We start from the raw sequence: 15,981 nt of genomic DNA, 5'->3' as shown, positions 1-15,981 counted from the left end.
TCCATTGTGCCTGTCCGTCCTCTTTGCTTTCTGTGAGGAAAGGACAGGATTGTTGGTTGCAGGGAGAACATTGATGGTCTGTTACCTGGAAGTCGGGAAGACATTCATCATCATCCCCTGCAATATTAGAGTGTCCAAGTTAGGATATTATGGTCTGTGTCAGTGTGTAAGTATATGAGTAAAAAGCAATCTGGATGGTTGGACTTGGAAAGGTGCTGTAGAAAGGGAGAAACTTTGCAGTCATGAGGACAGTCAAGCACTGGAAGCTGTTTCCCAGGCATGTGCACTCACTCTGTCCCAGAAAGTGTCCAAGATGTGTTTGGATAAAGCCCTGAGTAATCTGGTCTGACCCTCCTTTGCGCAGGAGGTTGGTCAAGACACCTCCCAAGCTCCCTTTGAGCCTGGCTGATGCTGTCCTTCCTTCCCCTTTGTATTTTCCATTTAGGGAGAGCTCTCAAGTTCTCCCTGACCACAGAAATAATTCACCTGAGGTGCAGGGCTGCTTTACAAATACCCGAAGCATGCCGGACCACAACTTTTGCATCCCTTTTCATTTGCCCCAACCCAGGGTCTCCTTTTCTTTGCTCTCCTCATGCCCAACTCGTTAATCCTTTTAGAGCAGGTTGCTCAAGAGGTGTCAGCATCCATGTACGGCATCTGCACATCAGCCAGACATCAAAGTCACCATCAAGAGTCTTTTACCCCAGGAAGGGGAAAACTTCCAATGCAGGCACCGAACCAGTGCCCAACCTGCCTGGAGAGCCAGGACAGTTGTGCCACACAACAGCAGCCTCTGAGGGAAGATGCACATGATGGGAATTGAAATGGTTTCAACCCAAATCATAGAATCATAGAATCATAGGATCATAGAATCATTTAGGCTGGAAAAGACCCTTAAGAACATGGAGCGCAACCGTAAATCAAACACTGCCAAGGCCACCACTAAGCCATATCCCTAAGCAACACATCTCCACATCTTTTAAATACTGCCAGGGTGTTGCCGTTCGCTGCGACGCAATCAGGTGTCCGCGCGATGCGGCCCGAAGCTACCTCGCTTCGGGGCCATAGAACACAGACACCAATATGAGGATGTTCGCAATGGCGTTTATTGAAGGTACAGCACATCTTTATATACTGGTAGTCGCTTACGCAATACTTCAATGTGAAAGCTTTTCCTGATTCGTTATTGCCTTAGTTTCTTCTATATATGGTAAGCTTAGCAGTTCAACCGATACTCAAACACCCCACCTTACTCTCGCGTCACAATCCGACATCTTCCGATCGCATGTCCCTATGCTTTGTTTGCCCAGGGTGTTTAAGTTTCGGCATAGCTGACTACATTTCCCCCTCCCCTTGCAAAGCATTATTCTTTAATTAATAATTCATAAGCTTGTTTATTATGTCTAACAAAAAGATTTTTGCGTATTTGAGCAATGCAACAGGTTAAAATAGGCATGCCACAACACACAGCTATAAGAACAAAGATACAGATAATTCCAATAGCTGCAAGTACATCCCAATTAATAAAACTTATAAGCCAAGCCCAAATACTTTTGCCAATATCTGCAAGCCATCCCCAATTTACGGGGTCTACTTTTGCAAGCGTAGCAAGATCATCAGCAGCTTTCTTAATAATAGCATTTTTGTCAACTATTTTATCATAGTCTTCTGCAGAGAGACAGCAAAAGGTTAGATTTGCATAAGTTTTACTAGAACAACCACCTTGAACTACAACATCAAAAAGGATATTAATTGCTTCTCGATGAACTTTTAAAATTTTGTGTATTTGTTCAAAGTTGTCAGTTACTGCGTCAGCAATTGTCTGAACAGCTTTATTTGTTTTCAGCAACTGGCAAATAACCTTTTCAAGAGCTTCTGCGTTTCGTTGTACGCCAATGCCTGGAACAATTCCGAGTAACAATGCACCTGTTATACCTGAGTAAGCTGGTATAGACAAATAACCTGTGTCATAACAGTTTTCAGCTGTTACGATATCGTTTGTGCCATCTTCAACTAAAGCACCAGATACGTCTCTGCGCGTTCGCGACTTGTGCTTCAAAAAGAGAGATAATGGTTCTAAATATCCAAAAACACATAGGCCATAATTTACCCAGGGGTAGAAACATTTGTAAACCGTTCCATTACAATTTACCACAATGGGATGCTTTAAGCAGAATCGTGCTTCTTTTGTTCGAAGATATATCCAGGGGATAACAGCGCTGTTAGAATCAGTATTATTGATTTGAATACCCTGGCGGCATTTTTCCGATTTCGGCTGGGTGCAATTTTGTTGTTTAGCTGTGTCAGATGCTTCTGACAAAATTGAACTCGACGGGTTAATCATTATGTTAAGCAAAGTTGTGTCAGAGATATTAGGCAACGTTTGATTATTAATAAAAGAGGCTAAAGGAGTAATGGGATTATAATATTGCCACGATTCAGGAGAAATTTTATCTGATGGCAAAAACGCTCGAATAAGTAGATCTATACTAGGAGGGACTTCTATATTACCATAATTTGCATCAATGTCTGTCCAGTTATCATTCTTTTGAAAAAATCCAAGGCTATACTGATTATAGTCAAAGTCCCACTGACCAGTTTTGCTCTTACATCTATACCATGGTAATGAGTCATCTGCTTCTAATCGTCTTGATAGGTTGCGTGTCTCTTCTTTCATCGTAGTACCATTATAATACCATAGTTCACAGGTTACATTACTGCATAAACTGCTTTGCAAAGTAAAGTTAGACATACTTTTACCTTTAAAAAACTGTGAAATAGGACATTCTTCAGCTAAAAGCGCTATAAAAGCATAACAAGATTGACCAGGGTTGTCGACATCTATTGGAAGGCAATATTGGGTCTCGTTGTGCGCTCTAGCCCACGCACGCCAATATGATTCTGCAGCTCCCGGTAAAGGAAAATAAGATAACATGATTACAATTGACAACATTAAAGATAACAATAAAGGCTGTATTTCTTCGTCTTTCTTCGTGGTTGGTTGCGTTAGTGTACCATCTCCGTTCGTTTGCTTTCGTGGAGACGCTTTTGGAGACGTTCTTGGTTTTCCCAACAGCCATTTCTGAAAAGACACTCAATCAGAAGTTATTATTATTATGTTTCACCTAGGTTTTGCTTTTTAGCTCTGGCTTAATACACTTCATCGGGACCCATTTGATTTGATCTCCCTTTTTCACTGCTGCATATCCTCTGCCATGTACAATTAACAACCACCCCTCTTCCCATACACTTTCTCCAGGGAACCGTACTTTTACTGGTGGCCCTGTCTCTGGTGGCGTATGACACCATTGTTTTTCAATAGGGGCGGTATTGGCATCACCTCTTGGGTAATGATTCAAGGCATACAAGGCACGATGCAATAGCACACTTTGCATGTTCACTGGAATACTCCCTTGGAAACCTTCCCCCTCCCCCAAGATGATAATTTTTTGCTTAAGGGTTTGGTTTGCTCGCTCAACGATAGCTTGACCAGTAGAGTTATAGGGGATACCACGTACAAGTGTAATTTCCCATCGACTTGCCCAATCAAGAGTAGACCGAGCAATAAAGCAAGGTCCATTATCTGTTTTTATTTGTTGAGGAGCTCCCAACCATGCGATGGCGGTCGTCCAATGTTGTTGAATGGCTTTAGCAGTTTGACGACGATGTTGTGTTGCTATAATAACTGAACTATAAGTGTCTACCGTGACAGCTAACCAGGGTTGAGGTTTAAACAGCGGAAAGAGAGTAAAATCAGTTTGCCAAATGCTATTCCTTTTGAGCCCTCTGGGGTTGACACCTAGGTCCCATAGACGGGATTTTTGACAGTAAGGACAAGCAGCAACGATTTCTTTCGCTTGAGCTAAGGGGATGGAGCAGTGTTTTGCAAGCGCTTTAGCTCCGATGTGAAGAAAGTTGTGAAGCTCTCGGGCTTTCGTTACAGTCCAAAGACCCAATGCTGCTTTATCTGCTTGTTCATTTCCCTCTGCAAAATATCCAGAATAGGGTGTGTGGCTATTGACGTGCATGATCGTACAAGTAGCTGTTCGACGCTGTAATGCGTCTTCTAAAAGCAAAGAAATATCAGAACCTGCCCACCCTTGGATTTTCATTTTGCGCACTAGCTTATAGACAAACAGAGAGTCAGTGACGATGTTGATGTGATCATTTGGTTCTCGCTGGATTGCAATGCTAACTGCTTTTGCTTCTAGCCATTGAACATTTCTGTCATGTTGTTCCCAAGTAATTTTTTCCCATTGTCCTTGAGACATCCAGACAACTGCTGCACGATGTGTTTTCGAAGATGCGTCTGTGAAGTAAGTCGTCCCACTCTGTGGGGAATCTAAGACCCTGAGACAAATATGCGGATTGCAGACTTGGATATGTTGCAGAAGGGTAGAAGAACTTCCAGGTATGATCTCTCCATAATAAGAGTGAGTAGCTAACACAAGTTCACCATCTGCAACAAAATAACTTTGCCATGTTTGTTTAGAAAAGGGAAGCTCAATAGCGTGTGGTTCACAGCCAAAATGTCGAAGGCACGTAGATCGTACCTTTTTGATCATTTTTGCTACGGCTAAAGTTATGGGCAAGAAGGCGGTATTAATTTGATTTGAGAACATCCATAACAAAATACGTAGCTTTTTGTCGCCTTTTTGAGTGAGTGCTCCTATCATTCCCCCTTTTGTGATTGCAACGACTGCAACAATAGGTGATTGAGGGTCCCATCGATCTAGCCCCGCTTGCGCCATGAGCTTGGCAATTGTTTTTAGACTTTGCTCTGCTTGGGGTGATAATGATCTAGGTTCCCAAGGATTAGATCCTTTCAGAAGTTCATATAGAGGCGACATTAAGTCTGGTGAGATACCCAGGAGGGGTCGGAGCCATTGCAAGGCACCTACTAGTTTCTGTATATCATGCAGAGTTTTAATTTCTGGCTGTAAATCAATTGGTAAGGGGACAATTCGATTTCCTGCGATACATGTGCCTAAGTATTCTATGTTGTTGCCTCTTTGAGTCTTAGCTTCAGCAACATGCAGGCCAGATTTACAAAGCGCACTTCGTACTTGCTGTTCTAATGCGGTAATCAGGGACAATTCAGGCGCTGCTAATAATATATCATCCATATAATGAATAATCATTGTTTCAGGAAAATTTTTTCGAACAGGCTCAAGCACGCGTGCTACTACCATCTGGCAAATAGTTGGAGAGTTCTTCATACCTTGGGGTAAAACTTTCCATTGGTATCTTTTTGAGGGTGCATTTAGGTTAATTGAAGGAAGGGTAAAAGCAAAACGTTCTTTATCTTCTGGGTGTAAGGGAACAGAGAAGAAACAGTCTGTGATATCAATAACTACAATTTGCCAATTCTCTGGAATTGCAGAGGCGAGTGGTAAGCCAGGTTGCAAGGCTCCCATATCTTGCATTTGTGCATTAACGGCTCGCAAGTCATGTAACAACCGAAATTTTCCTGATGACTTTTTTCTTATTACGAATATGGGCGTATTCCACGGGCTTAAAGATTCTTCTAAGTGCCCTTTTTCTAGTTCTGCTTTAACGATATCAGTAGCTGCGGCTAGTTTTTCTTCAGTTAAGGGCCACTGCTCCACCCATACAGGCTCTGAGCGATCCCACTTTAACTTAATTGGGGCTTGCTCAGGGGTTGCAGGGGCAGTGGCCCCTACGATAAATTTGCCGTGTTTGTTAATTTTAATCCAAATGCAGCCAAAGAATCTCTTCCTAGTAATGAGTCTGACATGTCTGTGACATATGGCAAGCAGTCTGATGTTAAAACTGTTCCATCTAACTCCTTGATAGTCAGTACAAGTGTTGTTTGGCTTTGATAGGCACTAGCAGTTCCCCCGACTCCAGATAAAAATCCTGCTTCCGTAAGTGGCCATGTAGGCGGCCAGTGGCGATATGCGATACAAGTGACATCTGCCCCTGAATCCAATAACATGGGTATATGGATATACCCGGCCTCTGGATGGTGCTTCATACTTACATACACTTGCACCATCGGGCGTTGATTAAAATCTAGTGCCAAGGCGATGCGGGGCCAGCTTGGACATCGTCGCTGGCTTGATCGTAAGTCGCTGGTGCTACGGGTGTACTTGACAAGGGCAGCCCCGCCGCTGGGAATGGTTGCGGCAGATTGTAAGGAGGTTCCAGCGCATACACTGGGCGCTGGGCATGCATTTGCGGGGGGAGCACCCTCCTTTGGCGCCCCCCCGTGCCCCGTTTCCCTGCCAATTCTGGTTGGGAGTTTTGTTTTGCCTTTTTCGGCAGTCACGAGCTCTGTGACCCCTTTGGCCGCAGGCCCAGCACAGCCCAGATATTGTAAAATTAGGTCTCTTTGTTGGGCAGTGCATGTTCATATGCCCCTTCCCTCCACAATCACGGCACCCTCTTTGCCCTTCTGCTTGCCGACCCTGTGGGAATGCAGCTGCAACTTGTAGAGCTACTTGGACTGCTCGGGCCGTAACGTCGTTCTGTCTTTCAAGCACATGCTTAATGACAATTGACAGTGGCGCAGTTTTTGGGACGTCCTTTAAAAGATCCTTAACTACGTCATTGCTCTGTTGTCTAATGCAATCTAACAGGACAGGCGTCTTGGCTTCTTCTGGAAGTTCAGATTCTTTGATAGCTGCCTGTAACCTATCACAAAAAGCTGTAAAAGACTCCGACAAGGTTTGCGTAATTTTTGTCCATGGTGGCTCAGTTTTTATAACTCTTGCCAGCTCTTCGTAGGCCTGGCGAGAAGCCTCTGTTGAGGCAGTTATTTCTCTAGCTCGGAGCAGGGCTGCCTGTTGTTGTGGAGTTTGCAGCGTTGGTCCTTGGCCCAGCAGTCGCTCCGTGGTGGTTCCACGCAAAGGATGGTTTCTATTTTGGGCAGCTGCAGCGGCTAAAGCAGCGCACCGAGACTGCCATGCATCTTTCCATAGCAAAAGCTCGGTAGGCCTTAATACAGACTGCGCTAATTGCAGCAGATCCCAAGGCAATAAGTGTTGGGCGTGAATGGTGTCTAACAGAAGCTGCGAGTGGGAATGTTTGAGGCCATGTTCTTTAATAGCTTGTAGTAGCGCCTGCACTGGTTTAACCTCTAGAGGTGTCCATTGTGCAGGACCTCCTCCCTGTGATAATCGCACTGGCAGTACTTTGGGGGCTCGTTCAAAACGAATTCCTTCAAGGTCACACCTATCTGCAATTAGCTTCCAGTCTGTTAGAGGTACTTGCTCTTGTTCGTATTTATCTGTGTCCTTTTGCTTATGCCAAATGCTTTCTAGGAGAGTTACAAGCTGGTTAACAGTGTCGCTTTGCTTTCCTGCTCCCTGTTGCTTTTTCTGTGCATAGCTGACTACACCAGGGATGGAAGATAAAATCCTGACCTGGCAGGACACCATTAAGTGCAGTTAGACATAAGATACTTGTCATGCCTGTGAGTTCAGATCTCATTGGCAGAATGTCTCAGAACCCCTCAGTGAGGAGGGCAGGGTGTTGGGGAGATGGGAGCACGTTTCAGTTTCCCAGATCCCAGGACAGAGCCTAAGCCATCCTTCCCTTCGACTCTGGCATCCAGTTTCTTGAGATGCAAATCTGCTGGGTCTTCTGTGGATAATCATGTTAAAAGGAATGAATAATCCTTCAAGTGTTTGTGTAATTTCTCTAAGAGTGTCAGTACCAAAAAAAATTAGAAGAAATATTAATCTGCCTCAATATAATTATCTCCCACATTTCACTCTGCATCAGTGGTAGCCCCACTGGCAGTGCAAAATAAATAACTGTTTGCAGTATAAAGCATGATACCCCATCTATAAGTACACATCTAAGTGGTTCAGATGAAGGGTGGTCTGGCAAAAGTCACCCTTTATGTCCCCAGGTGCACGGACACTGCTCATGTGCCTCTGCAGAGAGGGGCAGAAGCTGGATCCCCTTCTCGGGACAGACTCCTTCCAGGAGAGACACAGCCACAGGGGTAACTCATCAGGTCTTTACGGCATTTCACTCAGCATCAGTTTTGACGTATTGGGTGCTTTTCTGTGAGTACCCTTTCTGCACCAATGATCATAAAAAGACAACCGTTTACTAAGCCATGGTCATAAAGGGGCTGTTATGGACAAGAAAGCTCACCATGAACTCTGGAGAGAGCGAGGAAGATTCTAATAAGCAGCAGGAAGAACCAAGAAGCTCAAGGTCTCTTCTGGAGAGCGGGAGGCCCTGAGCGGCAGAGATTGGCCATGTGTAGGTGTGGGAGAGGGTCAGGAGACGTCAGGGAGAAGCAATGAGATGGCTGATGGTTTAGTGAACCCTTACAGCCATGTCTGAGCCCAGAAACGGAAAGCAGTTGATGTCTGTGGGTGGAGGAGAAATAGGAGGAAGATTTTCCTGGGAATATGGAAGGAAGAAAGGCCTCTCTTGGGCTAATTGTATATGGTAGTGACATTGCCATCTTGTGGGCATGGCTGTGCCTGGGAGATGGGGAATGGCTGCTGCTGGGGTGGCTGTGCTCAGTCATGGCCCATGAACTGACCCTGCTCTGCTCCTCTCTTACACTGCCCACACTTGCACGGACCTCAGGAAATATCCATGAACCTGGTGGATGCATGAACTTCCTGGAGTGATGGCATATGGATCCAAATAGAGGATCCAAGCAGGTTTGGGACTGGGACATTGAGGTGACTGGTGACCATTGCCAGGTGTATGAAAGAAGCTGGAGGAGTTGTGAGGAACTCCCAGGCATTTCCAACTCCACAGAAAACCAGAGCCTTGCAGTTAAAGCAACAGCACTTGACATAAAACCCACCCCCAAAACACAAAGCAGTCACACTGTCCAAAGGAAAAGCCTTGAAAAACATTTGAGAAAAATTTACCAAGCCCCAGGGGTCAGGGCTCAGCCATTCTGATGATAAAAAAACAAACATCAAGGGCTGGCATGGCACCAGAGCCACCTCCGCATCACCTTCACCACCTGTAACCGGTGTCTCCAAGTCTTTCCTTCACCAACCTCCAGGAACATGGACCTCAACTGGTTGTTTCCTTCACAGCCGTGTCAGTGATGGCCCTTCATGAGGTCGCAAACACCCTCAGAAACTTGGGTTTTGCTTCTGCCTTTCACTTCATCAGAGGTTTGTTCATTCTTTCAGCATCTGCAGTTCAGGCTCATGGCAGCAGAGGGCTCATTACCATTTAAAATGCTCTTTCAAGCGAAGGCTTTGTGCAGCATTTTCTTAAAGACTTCAAGCCTGGTGTGGATGATTAGGGAGATTTCAGGAACAGCCAAACAGAGAGCATTTCCATAATAAATAGGAATAAAGCCAAATTTCTTCTATTTCCTTCCCTGCTCACCCTTCCCTCCCTTTCCAGAACAGGTGGTATCAGCAGCCTCCAGTGCATATGGATGTGGAGCGTCTCCTGATAAAGACTGAATATGTCAGAAAAGTGGGTGCCTAAATCACCACGTGAGTGAGGAGATAGTCCAGGACAACTCAAGAGGAGTCGCACTCCTCTGGACCAAAGGGTGGGTGTTCCTGGGAATGTCAGGTGCCACAGCACAGCCACACTTGTGTTCGGGGAGCTGGTCAAATGACCCATCTCCTTTTCTGTAATGGTGTCTGAGTTTCCTCAAGTCACAGAATCACAGAATCACAGAATGTTAGGGATTGGAAGGGACCTCGAAAGATCATCTAGTCCAATCCCCCTGCCAGAGCAAGTCACCCCTGACTTGTGCCCCATCCACTCCTGGGTGTTCTCCAGACTCCTGCGTTCGGGAACAAAGTCCCGGGAGACCTTGCTGGTGAAGATGGAGGCAAAGAAGCCATGAAGTACCTCAGTCCTGTCTGATTCTACTCTTATGAAGTTCAACAGCAGGCCCACATTCACCCTGTCTGTTCTTTTCCTGTAAGGAAGCTGTGTCAGCTCATCTTGCTGCCCTCAGCCTCCTCTGCAGGTATCACGTCCAGGGCAGCTTTGGCATCATCTGTACATCCATGGGCAAGGCTTCTAAATTCCTCCTTTGCAGCTTCGCCTGCTTCCACCTCCTGTGTGCTGCTTTTTTGCCCTGGAGCTCCATCAGTTCAGACAGGCAGCCTCACAAGATAAATGCTTCTTTTCATGGATACTTGGAGAGATCATTCTTGTGCTTGGAGCAGGCTGTCCTGTAAGGCTTCTCAGATTTCCTGAGCTCCTTCACCCTTCAGACCTACTTCCATGTCACCACCTCGCCCGCCATCCTCCAGTATGTCAAAGTCTTCTCTGGAGCCCACCAGCCTGTGCTCTGCTGCTGCCCTTCCTCCCTCCCCTCTGGTGTCGGGGACCCCACTGTTTCCTGGTCACCACAGCCAAGGTGGACACTCACGTTCACATCCCGCACCAGCTCTTCCTTGTTCGTTGGTACCAGATCCATGCGAGCATCACCCTTGTTGGCCCATCAGGCAGCCGTGTTCAGCAGTTGTCCCAAGATCCTCTGGACTATTGGCACTTGCAGCTTTGCCCGGCCAGTGAATATCAGAGCAATTACAGTTCCCCATAGGAACCTGATCATTGACTGATGAGTTCCTCGCGTTGCTGACAGAAGATCTTTTCCATTTCTTCTCCATGATCAAGTAGTTTGTAACACCCAACACATTGTCACCCCGTATTTGGTTTACATGGCAAAGTCTTGGAACTGGGGGTGAGGGTGGGTGTGCTACAGTTGTCACCTCTCTGAGAAGACAATAGGAGTTTGACCGACGTCAGACAGAGCTGATTTCAGCTGGTTCCAAGATGGACCCACTCCTTGACAAACCTGAGCCACTCAGTGATGTTGATAGAACCTCTGTGATATTGTATTTGAGAAAGGGTAAAAAATGCTACACAACAGCAGGTGGGAGAGAGAAGGGAGGAAATGTGAGAGGAAAAATGCTGTAGACACCAAGGTCATATCCCATAGGACCCAAGTAGGTCCCTCAGCAGGCCAAAGCTTGCTCTCCTGAAATCCTGCTCTTTGCCTTGTTATCATCTTCCAGGAGCCTCAGCTCCACTTTCTCATCCCTGACTGTTACATCCCTGACCAACTCTTTCTGCTTTGTAAGTGTGAAGTCCCACGGGGCACATCACGTCACTGACTCCTCAGTCACCCGTGTCAGGAAGACGTTGTCAATGAGCTGCAAAACCCTCCTGGATGGCTGGTACCTTGCAGATTTTGGGATATCTTAGATCTGTGCTGGAAGGGTGGTTTCAGAGATGGTGGAGGTTTTCTTCATAGTGGGAAACAGAATAGGAATGAAATCAAGGCACAAAGTGCAGCTGGGGAGGTCCAGGCTGGACATGAGGAGAAAGGAATGTGAGTGGAAGGGCAGTGCTGTGGTGGAGCAGGTCACCCAGAGGGAGTCTGCATCAGCCCAAGGCTTTGTGCTTCAAGGAACAGCTGGGGAGGATGGAGAGAGATCAGCAAAGGAAGGAAGATGCTCAGACAAGAGCAAGGTGGGCAGCAGGGGGGATGTCTCCAGCCTGCAGGGAAAGAGGTGCAGGTGATGCCACAGCACGGGACAGGCTGTCGTGGAGATGACCAAGGCATGTAAAAAGGCTGAAAGCCCCCAACAGACATGAGCTCTTTCTCCCCTTAGCTATGGCTGTTGTCTCCACCACTGATGCCTGTGAGGAGACACCTGGTCCTTACAGCACAGGGGTCTCATGGCCTGCTTGTCCCCAGACAGGAAGCTGGGAGGTGTGGGACCATAGTCCTGCCCTTGGCCTTGCACAGCCCCACAGCACACTGTCCCAGGAAGAGCCCTGGGCAACGTGGGAGGGACAGGATCTGATTTCCCAGGGTCTGGGGGTCAGGGCTTGGCCCTTTGGTTAATGAAACACATCCAGTTTACTCAGCATCAGAGAGACCTTTACTCTGCTTTTCCTGACCTTTCATCATTGACTCCAGTTTTCTGCTCTAACTGTCCCTGGGGATGGTTTCTCAGTTGTGTCCCTCATTGAGACCCATTAACAATGCAAGAAAATTTAGACTTTGCATCTGAGTTTGACTTCTTGAGAGGTATCTTCAACTTCCTCTCAGGGTCTGATGTTCATGGACTCAGCACCAAAGCCACCAGAGGGGTCATTAAAGTGCCTGGGGCTGCTCCTGTGCTGCTGAGCTGGGCTGGGCTCCTGGGACAGAGGGAGCTCATGGCAAGCGGCAGCGCTGCAGAGAGACAGCTCTGCCCAGGAGCAGCTCCTCTGCAAAGCGCAGCAGGGCTGAGGGCTCTGCCTGGGGATATCAGGGAGATGAGCAAGGCAGAGAGAGATTAAAGGTGGTCAGGATGGGGAGGATGACTGAGAGCTCAGTGGAGGAGAAATCTTTGCAGCCCTTGACATGGTAAGTCTCTGGGTGCAGGGCAATGCAGCTGTAGCTCCTGGAGGCATCCTCTAAATCTGGCACAAACGCAGCCTGTGGTATCTGAAAGAGCGGGCTCTTGTTCAGAAATTTCAAATTCGGGTGCTCAGAGCTGTGTTTCAGAGCAGGCTCCCTGCACCCTGTGGGCTGTGTGTCGGCTCATAGACTCCACTGCTGGTCAGGGTCAGCACTAAGCCTGCCCATGGAGATCCCCGTGATTGTGTGGGGAGAAGTTCTGCATGGAAGGAACAATCTCTGACAGGTCAGTGCAGGGTCCTTCTGTTCTTGAGAGAGCGCTGTGTAGGTCAGGACTGCTAACAGCTCCACATCGCGAAAGGACATCTACCAGGCTACTTTTTAAGAAGCACAGCAAGGCAAGGGTTACCTGAAAGAGAAGGATCTTGTACCATCAAAAAATCACCTACTCTGAGTTGTCTGGGTGGGCAATAGGACACAGAAATTATTTTCTCAGTTCAGGAGGATGCACTGAAATTCCATATCTGTTACTCTCAGCAGTGAATAAACCTGTTTCTACCAGAAATCAACAGGCTGTGGCTTACAGACAGCATCAGGATGACATTTCCAGCCTCATCAGGGCTGGTCTGATGTTCCCATCAGAGCCGGCCCACACAGAGCTGCCCCTGGGCAGTGCCCGGCTGCTGGGAGGGGTCTGCAGGGCAGAGCTGAGCACACAGCGGCTGGGATGGGGTCTGTGACACTGACAGGAGGAGACCTGGGCACAGAGACACAGCTGCAGGCAGGGACAGCTCCAGGCAGCAGAGCAGGGGCTGTTCAGGAGCTCTTTTGCTCCTGCTCTGCAGGTGGCTGCTGGGGGTTGTCTGCTGGGCAATGATTGGACTGTCCCTGTAGCACATCCCATCTCCAGGAGCCCTGACTCTGCTCTGCCTGTCCCGCTGGGCTCACCAGCTGCCCCCAGAAAGGTCCAGCTCTGCTGTAGGATGCCAGGAGTGCTGAGCCTTTCCTTGGGGTCCGCACTCTCCTGCCAGAGTCCTTTGCTTCTCTGGGTGAGGGGTCGTGTCCTGCTCTCTCCAGCACATCTCCACCTCTGGGCTGGGGCAGGGAAGAGTTTGCAGATCTGCCCTTTCAAACAGGGCTCTCCTGCTGCTGTGTGAGTCCAGTTGTTTGGATTAATTCGATTAATTTGTGTCTGAAGTCATTTTAATGGCAGCACAAACTGAAGCACAGACAGATGAGTAAAATCCTGATGGAGACTTCTGCTGTCTGATTCAATAAAGCACCAGAGAAAGCTGAGCCTTTTTGCCTCTCCTGTCTCTCGATTCATCACATTTTCAATCTTAGAAATTACTATTTCTACCCCTGAAAAAACAGCACTCACCTGATGTGGTGATGGAAAATAAAAAAACCCAGATAAAATATTTATAAAAATATGGAAATTGTCTCCTTTGCAGCCCAAGCCCTTGACAGCCATGAGGACAGATATTAAACTTTTTCATTGCAGGTGGATTACATCTGCCATTCCTTGTGAACGTCAGAGCTGTCACAAACCAGGTCCCATGTCCCCACTGCAGCAGAGCAAAGCTGGCTGCTTGGCAGCACATGGGCAGAGGTCCTGTTACGGGCAGAGTGCCTGTTTAGATTTATGTGTTTTATTTTCATTGTGCTGTCCTATGTGCAGATCTTCAGGGCTGTGCTGAGGATCCCCTCTGAGCAGGGACGGCACAAAGCCTTTTCCACGTGCCTCCCTCACCTGGCTGTGGTCTCCCTGTTCATCAGCACTGGTTCCTTTGCCTACCTGAAACACCCCTCCATCTCATCCCCTTCCCTGGACCTGGTGGTGTCTGTTATGTACTCGGTGGTGCCTCCAGCAGTGAACCCCCTCATCTACAGCATGAGGAACGAGGAGCTCCAGGATTCAGTGTGGAAATTGATAACTGCACTTTTACAATAAGAAACAGCAACAAACTCTCACCCTCTGCATAGCAGTTATAGTGTAACTCATTACATTCTCAGGGTTTCTTGTTTTTGTTCTGGTTGTGTTTTGTCATAATGTTGTCATTCCTTTCCTAATTCACTGTCTGCTTTTTTTTCTGACCAAGTGTCTATGGAAATGAGGAGCCCTTTTCTCTATTTTTTTTTAAAAAAAAGAATAAAAGGCCCTGCAGTGTTTTGTTTTGTTTTATTTTTCCCCTCAGACCTTCTTTTAAGGCCTTTTGGAGCTGCAGGGACAGTTTCCGTCTGCAGTAGTGGAGGGGAGCAGAGTCCCAGCCTGGCAGTGCTGCCAGGGAGCAGCAGCCCTTGGTCTTCCAGAGCTGTTCTCGTTCCACTCCCACACTCTCCTTCTCATCCCTTGTGTTGGTGCAAGACCTGAGTGCTCTGGCAGCTGGGTCACCGTCCTGCTGTGTGTCAGTCCTGTGAGCGCAGGCAGGGACAGGCAATGGGCACTGCTGTGACAGAGCTGGCCTCAGAACAGCCTTTCCAGAAAGAACGGTCATCTCCTCAGGGCAGTGCATGATGGTTTATATCTTCTTGCAAAGTTTCTCTCAAGCATATGCCTACGAAAGTGGCCCACAGATGAAACACCATTGTGCAGCTGCACAGTGTGTGTGTGCAGGGCTGGGCACACAGCAGTGTCCTCTCACAGCCAGGCCTCCTGCCAGAGACCTGCAGGACCAGCAGAGCAGGGGCTGGGCTGTGCCCCTGTGCACTGGACACCCCTTCGGAAGGAGCCTCAGGTCAATCATCATGCACTGGCCCCTCACAACCACCTTTTCCAGCACTGGCCTCTCACACACAGAGGATGTTCTTCACTCCATGGAGGGACACTGAATGAGTAGTTCAGCAGTTCGTGTTAGCTTTGTACAGATGAATTGTGAGCACGCACATCATGTACTTGAGGTGACATGAAGCCGAGTGATCACAAACACCATCAACTATTCCTTAGGGTTCCATGAAGGCCTGTGGGACAGACAAGATCTTGAGGTCACTTGGTGTTGGAAGTAGCATCCCATTGTTAACTGCCTGAATGCAGCACTGGGATGTGCTTCCTTCAAGCGAGCTCCTTGTGTCCATTCTTCCTGCCATGGCACAAGTCAGATGAGTGCAGAGCAGGGTGACACACCACAGGGCTCAGGTGTCTCCTGCCCTTTGGGAGTGGCAACAGGAGGTCGAGAGGGACTCTGTGACACCTGCCTCTTTGTGTAAAAGGGACAGACTCTGTCTCTGAGGATCCATGGGTACACAAGTAGTCCATGAGGCCAGCTCAGATGTTGACACCTGACAGAACCCGGACATTTCTGTGTTTGACTACAAGAACAAACCCCATTTGACCAGTGAGATTCATCTCAGCTGCCTTGGACAGGCTCATTGCACGTGTTCTTGTCTGCTACGTCACCCTTCCCATGATTCCGGATTGTGCTCTCAAAAGTGCCATAGAAACCAGAATGGTTCTGGGGTCCTTAGAAAACGCCGACCTCAAACTCATCTTCAAGAAGAGCAGGAATAGGAACTGGGAGAGTTACAGGCTGGACACCCTACCTCCCTCCCTGGGAAAGGGATGGGACATGTCCTCCTACACCCATTTCCTGGAATGTGAAGGCGAAAGAAGGGATTGCGGAACCCAAATGGACAGGGGAAAG

The sequence above is a fragment of the Caloenas nicobarica genome, chromosome 29, assembly GCF_036013445.1.
Source record: "Caloenas nicobarica isolate bCalNic1 chromosome 29, bCalNic1.hap1, whole genome shotgun sequence".
Taxonomy (NCBI): domain Eukaryota; kingdom Metazoa; phylum Chordata; class Aves; order Columbiformes; family Columbidae; genus Caloenas; species Caloenas nicobarica.
Note: the sequence above shows the minus strand (reverse complement) of the source record.